Raw genomic sequence first — 15,051 nt, forward strand, 5'->3', positions numbered from 1 at the left:
GATAATGCCGACGTGGAGGTCGTATGCCCGATCAGACAGCGACGACGTGAAGACAGCAACGACTGCCTGAGTCCCTCTCGACAGCCCCGAACCTCCCTTCTTGCCCTGCTTTTATCCTCGTGGATTCTCTGGGGGAATTTCTCTAACCGTCTATTTTTGACACTTTGGTGAATTCCCCAACCAAGATCCTCCAGACTTGCTGGCGCCTTGTCTTTGCATCCAGCCTCGCTGACACCCTGTCTTCATATCGAGACTTGCTGACACAGCCTTTACACATAAACACACACAAACGAGTACCTGGTGCTGTGTGTAAACATCACCACTCGGGAGACAAAGGCGGCCGGGCGTGGTGCTGGCCACCCACCCCTTCGTGTGCTGCGCCGGCCTTCCATCGGCGCTCGCTAACAGCACTTGCGCCACCAGTCTGGTTAAGGCTATTTGTGGGATCTTTGTCTAAACGTACGTGCGTTTGTGTGTATGTATCATGTGTACGTAGGCATATATTGTGTGAACATGTGGTTACGTACATGATGTGTATGTGTGTGTGTACGTGATGGTATATACGTGTGATGTCTGTGGGGAGTGGCGGCACAGTAAAAAGTGCAACGCGCGACGAACCCGGCGACCCGAGTTAGATTCCCGCTCACGGCCAACATCAGTGACGGATATCAGAACCGGTCCCGGGATTCGCCTAGGTCAACTCAGCCTCAAATGAGTAACTGTGCGGTGTTAACACATCAGCATTGGGGAGACAAAGGTGGCCCGGGCGTGTTGTTTGCCACACAACCCACCTATTGATGTGCCGTGCCAACCTTCATATGTGCTCGCTAACAGCACTTGTCCCAACAGGATCTTTGTCTCTCTACGGGGTGTGTGTACTGCTGTGATATTTGTGTATTCTTGTGATGATGTTGATGGTTTCCTACGCATAGCATTCCTGATCTCCACCATCGCAATCACCATTCAATCCTCGAGTTTACGCACAGCGTGTATAATAATGACATCCACGCGGCACAACGATATAAAAACACGCGTGCCAAATCAAAAGCGTTCACACTACATAGACGCGGAAGGAAGGGGACGCAGGTGGAGTAATTTTCCCCCGGGCTTCAGATCAGAGGGGGGCCCTCAGAAAAAGAGGGGGGCGGTGGGGGGATCAGAGGAGGGGCTCATGTGGCTATGGCTATTTTTGCCCCGGGCTTCCAAAATTCGTTGAGGAGCTCCGTCCGACGCTGTCTCAGCTGTGGCTCAATACCACAGCTGAGACAGCAGCCAGGGAGCGCCTCCGTTTGGGCCACGATGATTAGCCTTGACCCCTAAACACTGTTATCGGAACAGCTATACCGCTTATAAAATACGTAAATAAATCTTCAGTTGATATTGCATACAACTGCGGTGGCTACTACGCCTGGCAGTGTTGCAAAAATCCGTATTCTTATCTGTCTTGTCGAGCACTCTATTTATTTCCTATTCGATGGAGTGTTAACGTTTTCGTATGTACGGCGCTTGTGATCTTTCAAAGGCTCTATAAATAATGCATATTATTCATCATTATTATTTAAGGGAGAAATGGCCAAACGAACCTCAAAAAACCGTTTCTAGATGTCGCGAATAGCTGAAACCTTCCGCAAAATCACAACTGCCACCGAACTGAAGACCCCGAGGTGCCAGACGTGAGCAAGTAAGCTGATACATGCGATCCTTATTAAGGCAGACCTGGAATCGAACATAAATTCGCATCACGTCTTCGTTGCATTAAAAAAACAACAACTTAGCCAGAGTTGTCCCTTAGTCGCTTTGGCAAAAACGTTGTCGCTACGGAATCCCGTCGGACGAAGAAGAGCCCACGAGAGCTGGAGACAAAATCGCCCAGTTGGCAACCACGAGGCCACCCTAGGCCCGATAACAGTTAGACTAGCAGTGCTATTCAATAATTTTCAGGGGGGGGGGTGGAGGGGGGAGGCACTTTCGTTGATAAAACATCATCAATGTGAGGGCCACCACACATTTGAAAAATTCAAATAACGCGCAATCCATGAACAGCAGGAAACAAAAACAGAAGCAGGGCAACCGACCAAACTAAAGAGGGAAGGCCACTTTAAAGAGATGGGTTTTCAAAAGCAGACTTAAATATATTGCCCGACTTCAAGTGGCAAGGCGTTCCATAGCTTTGGTGCCACACTAACAAAAGCCCGATCGCTAAAAGAGTGCAACCTAGACCTGTGGGAGCCACGAGCAGTCGGAGATCGGAAGCTCTTCAGAACCTTGATGGAATATATAAATGTACTAGTTCCTGCAAGTAATGTGAGGTGAGCCCTTTCAAAGCCTTATAGGTTAATAGCAGTATCTTAAAATCCACTCGGAATTTGACCAGTAGCCAATGAAGAGATAAGCGGACTGGTATAATGTACGTGGTGTAAGCACTCCAGCAGCTGCATTCTGAACAAGCTGGAGTCCACCCAGTGCTTTGCTCGGTATACCAACCAATAAGGCGTTGCAGTAGTCGAGTCGGGATAACACAAACACATTAACCAGTCTCTCCAAGTCAGCAGGTGACGGGGAAGCGATGCATTCTGGCAATATTTCTCAGGTGGAAATCATACATTATAACCACCTTAGATAGATGTGCCTCCGGATAATGACTGGTCAAACTCAACACCAAGGTTTCTGACCTCCCGTGTGGGACCGACATCGTGACCATCAATCAACAAACGACAGCAGCACGATAATGATGGGGGCTGTTTTCACCATTTGTGTATTGTCGTGGGGGGGGAGGGGGGCGCACTAAAGGCCACCAGGGGCCGCCAGTGACCCGCGGGCCCTATAATGAAGAACACTGTGTTCGTAGACACACACACGGCGACTCGATGTAAAATTCAATCTCATCACGAACTGCAAGTGAGAACGCATATTCCGTAGCGAGCTCGACATGTATATAATTTTAAATGTAAGTATACGATTTTCAACCACGACATCCTTGTAAAGTTATTGTTGTGCATTTTAATAAAAACAAGTTAAAAGGCAAACTGGGCATTTACGATGCGTCAGTGTTTCTGTTGAAAATTTTTTAACGGACATGCGTTCGTGCGTGTGTTCTCAATCGTATTGGGGAGCCGTAGGGCAACGGTTACCGCGCTGCGCAACAAATCCGGCGATTCGAGAGTCCAATTCCAGCTCACGGTCAACATCAGTGACGTTTATCTGAATCGATTATTGGCCTCCCCTAGGTCAACTCAGCCTCAAATGAGTACCTGCTGCGATGTATAGCCTTCGCCACTGGGGAGACAAAGGCGGTCGGGCGTGCTACTGGCCACCCACCCACTTGCCCCAACAGTCCGCTAAAGCTATACGGGGGATCTTTGTTTCAATCTCAAACTCTGGTAGGGAGAAGGCAATACTGCAACTCACTGCCTTGAATCTATCTGTGCGCGGCGCTTTGAGTGGCCCAACTGTCCCGACCCCCACCGCGCCCAGTGTACGCCCCTGTCAAACGGCGAGGCCAACTTTTGCCCGGGCGACACAGTTGCGCTCACTTAAACCACGTTGAGGCCAACTTCCTACGGAAAGAAAAAACGATAGGGAACGGCCTAATCGCTGAGTAGCCTAATCGCTGAGATCGGCCCAATCAGTGAGAGTGGCCTAATCGCTGAGTGGCCTGATCACTGAGAGTTACCTAATCGCTGAGTGGAATGATCGCTGAGTGGAATGATCGCTGAGATCGGCCCAATCAGTGAGAGTGGCCTAATCGCTGAGTGGCCTGATCACTGAGAGTGGACTGATCGCTGAGAGAGAGTGGACTGATCGCTGAGAGAGAGTGGACTGATGAGAGACCGCATTATACTGTCCACCCAAAACGATCACATTGTTGTGGCAGAGCGCCACCCTTCCACGACGGCCCGTCACAACGTTGCCTGCTAGCCACCTTCAACTTTTCAACATGGACACGAGCAATCCTGCCGGTCACGTGATTCCCAGAAGAGTGAATAGACTTTGCACCAACGACACTGTCGGCACGCTTCAAAGTACGCATCTGGCCATGAGTGGCACCATCCTCCACTCATCTCACGGCAATGGACATTATTTACAGTTTGAAACTACACCCCTGCCCCCGCCTTTACACTACAAGCTCTAAACTTATTTCAGCAGGTAAAATTATTTTTAAGTGAGCTGTATAGCTTTTTTAGCAGAAGTGACCTGGCCAAAAACTAAAGTCACTTATGATTCTGTAGGAATTTATAGCGGCCATATTACCCTAAAAGGCGCGTTTCTAAATGTGGAAGGAAACATCGTAGGGGGACTTGGAGAAAAATGCACGCAACCACGGGAAGAACACGCAAACTCAAAATATACAGCAGGCGTCAGGGTTGGGATCGAACCCACGTCTTCCTGCATACCAAGCGAGGGAAATAACATCTCGCCACCGCGGCGCCCAAACAACAGTGACAGCCTTCCACTCCGACAGCAAGGCTGTCGAAGAAGCTTACCTCGACGTCACTTTCGTGGTCAGCAGGTGAAGAGAAATGGGCGCGACACGAAATACCCGGGCCTGACCTTAGCCAGAAGCTTCATCTTTCAAAGACGCATAGAAAAAGCACTCGAGAAGGTCAATGCCACGGTTCAACCTCATGGGAAATCTATCAGGCACGACGTGGGGGAGAGCCAACGCCAGCGTGCTCCGTACATCAGCACTGGTGGCGTTAGATCAGACTGGACATCTTTCATAGCTCATCGGATTCCTCCAGTCTAAATCAAGATTCTGATGAGATTTCAATCAGCGGCTAAAATACCGAGCTGCAGTCTGGCCCAGCAGTACCCGGAACCCAGGCTCAAGACGCACCGCTCACAGCCGCGAATGCAGCATGGTAGGCAGGACACTGAGCCAATTGCCGGACAGACGTGTGTCTGTAGACCTGCATCATAGTGCTGTACTGCACAAACTGGACTTACTGATTCAATAGTCCCCATAGGTGAGACAATAGTCCTCAACCTGGTCATCCTCGCCACTTTGGTCATCCTTGCATCAGCGGCTTTTGGCTAGCCAAAAGAACAAAGACGGTCACCGCATCGTGCGCTTTTAGATGCGCTTCTGCGGCCGTCTAGAACGCTCTTTTTCCGATTTTAGGAAGTCACTGGAGCAAGGCACTTAAAAAAATACATATTGACAACTAATTTCTTCAGAACCTCCGATTAGCACGGTTGGCTTCGTACGGTGCGAAAGAAGTTCAACGTACGAGCCCCATTTTGGGCTCGAGCCACAAGCTCTCGTAGTTTCATCATGCAATCCAGAGGCTCGGTGGTGAACAGCCCGAGAAAATTTCAAACATCGGCAACGCGACAGAAAAAAACCTCCCAGCCTCAACTTCCCTCCTTCAACAAGCGATGTACTGCATACAAACATTGTACAAGAGATAAGGCTGTTTGGCACATTGAAGGACAATTAGGAATGGCAGCCGTGTGACTGCGGTCACCAAACTCAAACCCCGTACCCCACATAGGAACGCCACTGCCCAAGATTGATAGGTCAGGCGGTGGTGGCTATTCTGCACGTGGCCTGTGATCCAACACTGTGGAGGCAGTGAGGGATCGGTGAATCACCGTGCAAATGCTACGAAACTCCCTTCTCTTGGGCTTGGCCAGGAGGCAGGTAGGGCAGCAAGTTAACTGATCTGTTTCCACCTGCACGTGATATCGAGTGTTGCACCCTCGTACAAGGATCAGGTTTTCTCTGCGTGCTCCGATTTCCTCCCCACGTTGTTTAATACACGCTCATTAATTGGCCGAAACGTTGGCTTGACGTTGCAAGTTCACTGTCCTACCACTGTTGTCATCACAAATATCCTCACGCCCAAACATTTCAGCTGTTCCACCCGTCCGTAAACATTACGATTCGTACAGTTGTGACAAAAGTGCATCTTACATTGAACTCGTGCCCTCGTCAAAGGACGACCCCAACGATTAATAAACAGACCGCCGCTTTTCTCACGTGCAGTCGTGCAAGGCAAGGCCCTAGCCATGGAGTCAACATTGGGGGGGACCAAATCTTTCAGGGTATCTAGGGGTCCCGACCCAGAAAAATATCTAAATTTAAAAACTAATTTCCTGCCTAAAATATTTAAAATTTCACTAACACATGGGATGGACTTTTTACTTATTTTTTACAATAATGTCTAATAGTGCATTGCATTACATTGCTCTGTTTTTACTTTTTTTTACATTTATTGATTCATTGTATGTAACCACAATCATATAAACAGAAATCTATGCGTTGATTTACTTGAAGACAAGTCCAGATATTGTGGCCAAGGTTTAGCAAATTGTTGTTTTTATTTACAGAGCATAGCAATTTTTATAGCAATATATTGGGGGGGACATTTTCAGCATATATATTATAATTACGGCCTTGGTGCAAGGACATCGCCGCCTTTGATTACGGGAGATGCCTGTTATCAAAACAAAATCTGAAAAAGGAAAACTAAATACTAAACAAGATGAGTGCCAGGGTCATGCCCCAGGTGATGGTTACCACAACGAAATATAATCGTCATCAGCAAGACTACGACCACCATTACAATATTATAACTACGCGTGTGCCATGCAGCATCGGCAGGGCCGGATCAAGGTTCTTGTGTGCCCTAGGCACTTCTGTTTCGTAAGCTTTCAGTGATAACCTTCTGCAGGTGATGCTTCTGTTACCCCATGTCACTACTACCGCGGTCACTCGCTTGCTTCAAGCCTACTCCGTTCTCTGTTGAGAAAGAGACCGTGCGAAAAAACACCATTTGAATGTTATTTGCTCATTTTGTAATGGGAAAAAAATCTCGAAAAGTTCATCGCCGGTGTGAATTGATCTCACCCTTATGAGAAAAAGACGATTGACATGATTCTGCCTCTGTATATACAGTGAGGGAAAAAAGGTATTTGATCCCCTGCTGATTTTGTACGTTTGCCCACTGATAAATAAATGATCAGTCTATAATTTTAATGGTAGGTTTATTTTAACAGTGAGAGACAGAATAACAACAACAAAATCCAGAAAAACGCATGTCAAAAATGTTATAAATTGATTTGCATTTTAATGAGGGAAATACGTATTTGACCCCCTCTCAATCAGAAAGATTTATGGCTCCCAGGTGTCTTTTATACAGGTAACGAGCTGAGATTAGGAGCACACTCTTAAAGGGAGTGCTCCTAATCTCAGCTCGTTACCTGTATAAAAGACACCTGTTTACAGAAGCAATCAATCAATCAGATTCCAAACTCTCCACCATGGCCAAGACCAAAGAGCTCTCCAAGGATGTCAGGGACAAGATTGTAGACCTACACAAGGCTGGAATGGGCTACAAGGCCATCGCCAAGCAGCTTGGTGAGAAGGTGACAACAGTTGGTGCGATTATTCGCAAATGGAAGAAACACAAAAGAACTGTCAATCTCCCTCGGCCTGGGGCTCCATGCAAGATCTCACCTCGTGGAGTTGCAATGATCATGAGAACGGTGATAAGGTGGGGTGGGACAGGGCGCGCTTGTGTGTGCGTGAGCGCAAACGAGGAGGCGTGGGAACGATGTTGAAGGTGGAGGGCAAATAGTCAAAGGGACCCATGTGGAGTAGCCGAGGGGACCCGTGTGGAGAAGTCGAGGGGGGTGTGTGGAGGAGTCGAGGGGACCCGTGTGGAGAAGTCGAGGGGGGTGTGTGGAGAAGTCGAGGGGGGTGTGTGGAGGAGCCGAGGGGGTGTATGGAGGAGTCGAGGGGGGTGTGTGAAGGAGTCGAGGGGGGTGTGTGGAGCAGCAGAGGGGGGTGTGTGGAGGAGTCGAGGGGGGTGTGTGGAGGACTCGAGGGGGTGTGTGGAGGAGTCGAGGGGGGTGTGTGGAGGAGTCGAGGGGGGTGTGTGGAGGAGCCGATGGGGGTGTGTGGAGGAGCCGAGGGGGGTGTGTGGAGGAGTCGAGGGGGGTGTGTGGAGGAGCCGATGGGGGTGTGTGGAGGAGCCGATGGGGGTGTGTGGAGGAGCCGAGGGGGTGTGTGGAGGAGCCGAGGGGGGTGTGTGGAGGAGCCGAGGGGGTGTGTGGAGGAGCCGAGGGGGGTGTGTGGAGGAGCCGAGGGGGTGTGTGGAGGAGCCGAGGGGGTGTGTGGAGGAGCCGAGGGGGGTGTGTGGAGGAGCCGAGGGGGTGTGTGGAGGAGCCGAGGGGGGTGTGTGGAGGAGCCGAGGGGGGTGTGTGGAGGAGCCGAGGGGGGTGTGTGGAGGAGCCGAGGGGGTGTGTGGAGGAGTCGAGGGGGGTGTGTGAAGGAGTCGAGGGGGGTGTGTGAAGGAGTCGAGGGGGGTGTGTGAAGGAGTCGAGGGGGGTGTGTGGAGGAGCCGAGGGGGGTGTGTGGAGGAGTCGAGGGGGGTGTGTGGAGGAGCCGAGGGGGGTGTGTGGAGGAGTCGAGGGGGGTGTGTGGAGGAGTCGAGGGGGGTGTGTGAAGGAGTCGAGGGGGGTGTGTGAAGGAGTCGAGGGGGGTGTGTGAAGGAGTCGAGGGGGGTGTGTGGAGGAGTCGAGGGGGGTGTGTGAAGGAGTCGAGGGGGGTGTGTGGAGGAGTCGAGGGGGTGTGTGGAGGAGTCGAGGGGGGTGTGTGGAGGAGTCGAGGGGGGTGTGTGGAGGAGTCGAGGGGGTGTGTGGAGGAGTCGAGGGGGGTGTGTGGAGGAGTCGAGGGGGGTGTGTGAAGGAGTCGAGGGGGGTGTGTGGAGGAGTCGAGGGGGTGTGTGGAGGAGTCGAGGGGGGTGTGTGGAGGAGTCGAGGGGGGTGTGTGAAGGAGTCGAGGGGGGTGTGTGGAGGAGTCGAGGGGGGTGTGTGAAGGAGTCGAGGGGGGTGTGTGGAGGAGTCGAGGGGGTGTGTGGAGGAGTCGAGGGGGGTGTGTGGAGGAGTCGAGGGGGGTGTGTGGAGGAGTCGAGGGGGGTGTGTGGAGGAGCCGAGGGGGTGTGTGGAGGAGCCGAGGGGTCCCGTGTGGAGGTCACGAGGGGGGTGTGTGGAGGAACCCTTTTCAGTCGCCAAAGGGACCCACGTCAAGTTAATAAAGGGAATGTCCAGTCGTTAAGGGGTATATACCTCCGTGAATTTGAGAAGGCGATCCCGTTCACTGTGTTAAGGGGTGGGGGGGGGGTACGGTCAGGGCATTGTGATGGGTGCCAGTGACGGAGCGCTTTGAAAGGCTGTGGCGAGGTGGGCCAGCCGGCAGGCACAGCACGTCGGTTGTTAAACTCGCCCGCGTGAGCGCTGACCAGGTCTCAACGTCACGGACGAGTTGCGCAAGAGTGTCACGGGAGGTTGTTGCGCTCGGTTGAGGTGAAGCCACGCGGGTGCATTCACGCCGCGGGTCTCGCGCCGCAGCACCCTCATCGTCCTGCTTACAACCCGAAAAGCAACGGCAGTATAAATGAACAACAACAACCACCCAAAAAAAGGACAAAGCTCCCCCGTATAGCTAGTGCTGTTAGCGAGCATCTATGAAGGCCGAAACGGTACACGAGGTGGTGGGTGGCCAGCACCACGCACGGCCGCTTTTGTCTCTCCAGTGGCGATGTTTACACACCGCACCAGGTACTAATTTGAGGCTGAGTCGACCTAGGGAAGGCCCGGGACCGGTTCATATAATCGTCACTGGTGTTGGCCGTGAGCCGGAATCGAACCCGGGTCGCCGGGTTCATAGCGCAGCGCGCTAACCGCTGCACTACCGCTCCCCAACGACTACCACCACAAAAATCCACTTCCCCCAAAAATGAGTTATCTCATCGTACGTTCCATCTCGTTACCTCCTTGTCATATCTCGAGTGTGACGAGGCGATCGCAGTCGCCGATTGTCTGTCACAGCAGCTCCGGTCGCCTGGCACTCGCCTCCCTGTCCCTCCTCCTCCACTCGCACTGCACCAACGATTGACCTCTCTGCTGCTACCCCATGACCCTGGTTGGCGTCATGGTTAAGCAACGGAAGTTGGCCAATATCATGAAATGGCGTTCTACTCTCGACACCTAATCGACGCACTGCTCAGGAACGACACTTTCAGGGCACACCTTGCTGGTAAAACACAGCCACGAGACAATTCTGAATATAGCTTCCCGCAAGACTCGGAACTCGCACCGTCACTAACTAACATACGGGTATATCATAATCATTTAAGTGAAACAAACTCAGAATTCATAAAGGACCGAGTAAAGGGATTTCACAGTGACGTGACCTGCCACGTAAATCGTCTCGCAAGTTCATATGTAGAGGTGACATCGCCCTTCCCGCACAGGGCACAAACCGCGAAACACACTGCCAGTACTTTTAACAGCTGATCTAAGTTTATTGGGAGGGATATTTCCATCGATGGAGACTCCGACAAAATATTTCCGAAACACCCACAAGCGTTTTACACCTGAACAATCACGCAAGATGTCTACGGGCTCTCAGGGACAGACGCCTGACTTTCGAGTTCCACGTAAAAACGGATATGTTGAAGACGTCAAATCGAGAATCGCCCTCCTACAGAAACTTGCACGGACGGCCTGGGGCGTCTCAGCCACCCCCTCACGGATTTGCTCAGTGGCAGAGTCACTGCGCTCCAGCCTGGTCCGGGAAAGTTGAACACGAAACTTTGACGCGCTAATAAAATAACGACGCAATGGAGGCGTCATAACTGGAACATTGAAAGCGACGTCAACCCCCCTGGTGCTCTCGGTTCTAGTGAACGTTCTGCCACCGAATATCCGCAGAGACAGGCACATTGCAAGGGAGTTTGCACGTTAAGCTCGTCAACCAAGACCTGAACAATGCTCATCGCCGCCGTCTCAAATCCCCGATTCCCCTTCTGGGATCGCGCCGTCAATCATCCCAGTATCTCACCCGGACCCAGAAGAAACAACGCGGACGTCCAGAATAAACGCCTCGTTCGAGACCCAAACATCACACACCGCCTCCCGACTTTGACATTGCTTAGAAGACACCGGTGGCGTATCCATCACTCACATTGTAATAACCTCGGAAACACAACTTACTACTTCGTGATGTTTCGTTATTAATGTTTGCCACCACTCACAAAACGATAAAAATAACCGGCTGACTACTTAAGTGAGCGTGTTACCCCTAAACCCAAGATGTCCTTTAAAACCACAACGATTCATCGCGACAGCTAACTCTTATTTCCGCCTACAATTAAACTGCTACGTAAACCCGCTGCTCACCCCGCCACCCCCTAATCCCAACCCCTTCATATGTATAACCCCTCCAATCATCTTCCCCGCACTTCCTTATTACAAACCCGTGCCCCCCCCCCTCCACCCCCCTCTGCATCACCACCCAATCAACCCTCCACAGGTACCCACGCCTTCCCAATCACCCACCCGTTCCAGCCAAACAATAGTAATCACTAATTTAACCTCCACACCCTCACCTTCACCTTTATCGGTCAGAACATCAACAAGCCGTTGCGCCCCATCGCCTTCATGAATGAATAAGTACAACCCGTAAAAACAAAGTTTTTCACTATAAATCCTTTATATGCGTGGCGGCTAGAGTCCTCTCGTCCTCTGGCTTGAGATGGCTGCCACCTATGGGTCAGATGATTGCATTGCACCATTAAGCAATTGGTAATTAAATATAATATTTTTGTCCTAAAAAGTGTACAATTTTGGAAAAACATTTTCACGAACATTAATTGTCACGCACAACGAGTCTGTGTGGAAGATGTCAGCTCGATTGGATCACGGGAAGTGGGTTAAAAAACGACCGAAAGATTTGCACGGTCCTAAGCAAGCAAGCGAACTTAATATAAAGGATTTAAAAATTAAAGGCATCGCCACAGAAGTTGCGATGTGTGGCTATGTAACCACGTGGCTAACCCACTGTCGTCTGCACTCCTTCAGTGGAGGAGGAACCGCAAACACGACGCGGACTCTCTGCTGAAGCCCTCTCGTCGTGGCTAGCAGACCTCGACATTGGCGGCATCGAGCTGCTGAACAGACGACTGCCATCACACGCAAGGATATAATCGAATTGCCCCGTACATCGGCGTCCCCGTCATCGCTTCCGTCAGCATCTGCGGACTGTTCTCTCTCATGTCCTCTCCCGCGTCTCTGAATGTCCTTTTGAAGCTCAATTTGTGCGCATTGCTAATTTGTGATCATTATATAACTGGGCGTTTGTGTTTATTCTGAGACGGCGTGACCTGATTCGAAGAATCGAGCAACATTTAAAGAGCACACAACATGAACAAAGTGCTTGAGATATGTTTTATATTACTCGACATGTGTGTGTGTGTGTGTGATCACCCGGTGGTGTAAGCGGTTAGCGCGCCGCGCTAAGAAACCCGTCCACCAGGGTTCGATTCCCGCTCACGGCCAACACCAGTTACAATGATCTGAACCGGTCCTGACCCTCCGCTACGTCGACTCGGCCTCAGATGAGTACCTGCTGCGGTGTTGTCTGACAACACATCGCCACGAGGGAGACACATCCCCCTCGCGTGCCGTGTCTGCCTTCATAGGTGCTCGCGTTAACAGTACTTTCCCCAAAAGTATATTAAAGCTATACGGGGGCGGGGGGAGGGAGGTGGAATCTTTGACTTTGTATTCGTAAAACTGCCAACAATGATTCTAGATAAAAAATAATAAAATTTATTATTTTTATCTACGTGACTTTACCGAAAGAACCAAAGAGTATGCCAACAATGATTCAAAATGTTACGTTTGATCGAACAGATTCGCCTTTTGCTTATCCCTCCCCCCCTCCCATGGCACACGCTCACTCCGCCGTCTTTCGCGCCCTTATTCGCTGCGTTCTGGTGAACGACGCCCTCATTCATTCTCTTGGCTCAGTGAGTGGGTGGTCACCCCTTCTCTGCTGCTGCCCTCCGTGGTCTGGAATGCCCTGGCAATTCGTGCTGACAAGCCCCCGCAAGAGCAGACTCAAGACTTTCATCCCAGCTAAGAAGCGTCTCATTTCAAGAAAATATAAAGACCCCCCCCCCCCCCGTATACCTTTAGGCACTCGGGAAAAAATCCACATTGTGCTGTTGCCCGTGACGGTAGGCTACGGTCAAACCTGTTTCTTGTTAAATGTTAAAATTCCCTGCCGTGCAAATCGGCTCGGGCAGATTGCCACCACCAGATCAATCACGACACAAGTGACACACACTGAGCTGCAGAAACATTGAATGATTAACAGATCGAGGGTGACTATAGTATTAATATGAAGAAGAAGAAGGAAAAGAACATGGAAACAAAGAGCAGCAGAAGAGATGGTGCAGTCTCTCGTGGACCGGCAACCTCGTGATTCACGCAACGGAGAGGTTGAGGTGGTTACCTAGTAAACATCCCAACGTTGAGGCAGCGTTGGCACATGCTTGGAAACGTTGACCCAACCTTGAACCAACGTTCCACATTTTACTGGGGAGGCGTTGACATTTACTGAGTCTTGGCGTCAAATGTATAACGTTTCACCTGAGCAGACCCACCCCCCCCCCAATAAAGAGTCCATCAGTCAGAGCTCTCGATTGTGTAACGGGAAATACAAGTGCAAGGTCGCGTGGAGCTGACCACGCAACTCACTCACTATATCTTGTGGTGGTTTTTTTTTTCCGGCAATAATAGGTGCTCGCTCATATCGCTTGGCCGTACGGCCTCTCAGCTTTTACGAAGGACCTTTGTATATTTATACGACGAATGTCACTGCGCGCTGGTGTGTGTCCAACGATGAAAAGACCAAAATCCCCCGTATAGCCTTCAACGGACTTTTGGGGCAAGTGCTGTTAGCTCGTAGCCAGCATCACGCCCGGCCGCACTCGGAGAGCAGCGCTCTCCAGGGTTGTTTAATCCCGGAAGCCTCGATCAGAATCAGAATATTTATTTATACTGGAGGAATCCGATGAGCTAAACATATTTTTTTCACAGATGTCTAGTAGGAGCGGGTAGGAACGTTACAACAACAACAACACACACCTTGCCATGGATTTCCCGTGAGAGAGAGAAAGAAAGTAGGGGACATTAGGGGGGTGAGAGTGACCCATCGTGGACCCTGTGTTAACACAAGGGGTGAGTAAGCTCAGCGCAAAGGAAGGGTGTGCAATTCCAATCCCACTGTGTGAGCACATTGCAAATTCCAAGATGCGATCGCCGCCTATTGCAAGGCGAGTTAGGCATCGCAGGACCGGGAATGATGGCGGGGATACCTTCATTCTGCACGGCCGACGATGATGATGAACTTGTTACAAATGTGTAGCACATTAGGAATGGATCACTCTTTTAAGAATGTCCTTGTGCAGCAAGGGAGTAAAGTGTGGTTCTGTGTGTACAGCAGCATGTGTGTACAGCAGCATGTGATGACTGAGTCGGGCCTGTAGGTGGCTGGCAGGGTTATTGATTGACCACGCGGATATACCAGTCACATGGTTAATGGCGGCTCGGGAGCAAGGCTGGTTGTAACACACGTGTTGTTGCATTTTACAGAGTGACGGTGCGGTTCTTCACAAGATTAATATTAACTACAATAAATAAATGTGCTTGCCCTCGATTTGGAGCACCTGCCCACGTCCTTCATTTCGAGTGTGCAACAAATGTATTAGACATATTAGGGCAATTACGTGAACCGTGAATTGGACTCAGACTTATAGGTTAGGCAGCTAAGATCGTGTGTGCAATGCGTGCGAATCTCTGCACGACCGCTCCTCAAATAACAGGTGATCGCAAAGAGCACTTGTCCTTGCAGTCTTACGACTAAAGTTTAGAATATTTGTTGTCTGTGTGTGCTCCGTGGAGCGGTAGTGTAGCGGTTAGCACGTTGCACTACGAGCCCGGCGACCCGAGTTCGATTCCCGTTCACGGCCACCAACACCAGTGACGATTACATGACCCGGTCCAGAGCCTCCTCTAGGTCGACTCAGCCACGCGGGAGACAAAAGGTGGTCGGGCGTGGTGCTGGCCACCCACCCCCTCGTGTGCTGTGCCAGACTTCATCCCCATTCGGCTGTCCATCGCGAACTATGATGACAGCGCTGATGGGATGAGCGCCCAGCCCTTGAACGGGAGGCATCGGCCGCACTGTGGGTT

The sequence above is a fragment of the Lampetra fluviatilis genome, chromosome 2 (genome assembly GCF_964198595.1).
Source record: "Lampetra fluviatilis chromosome 2, kcLamFluv1.1, whole genome shotgun sequence".
NCBI lineage: Eukaryota > Metazoa > Chordata > Hyperoartia > Petromyzontiformes > Petromyzontidae > Lampetra > Lampetra fluviatilis.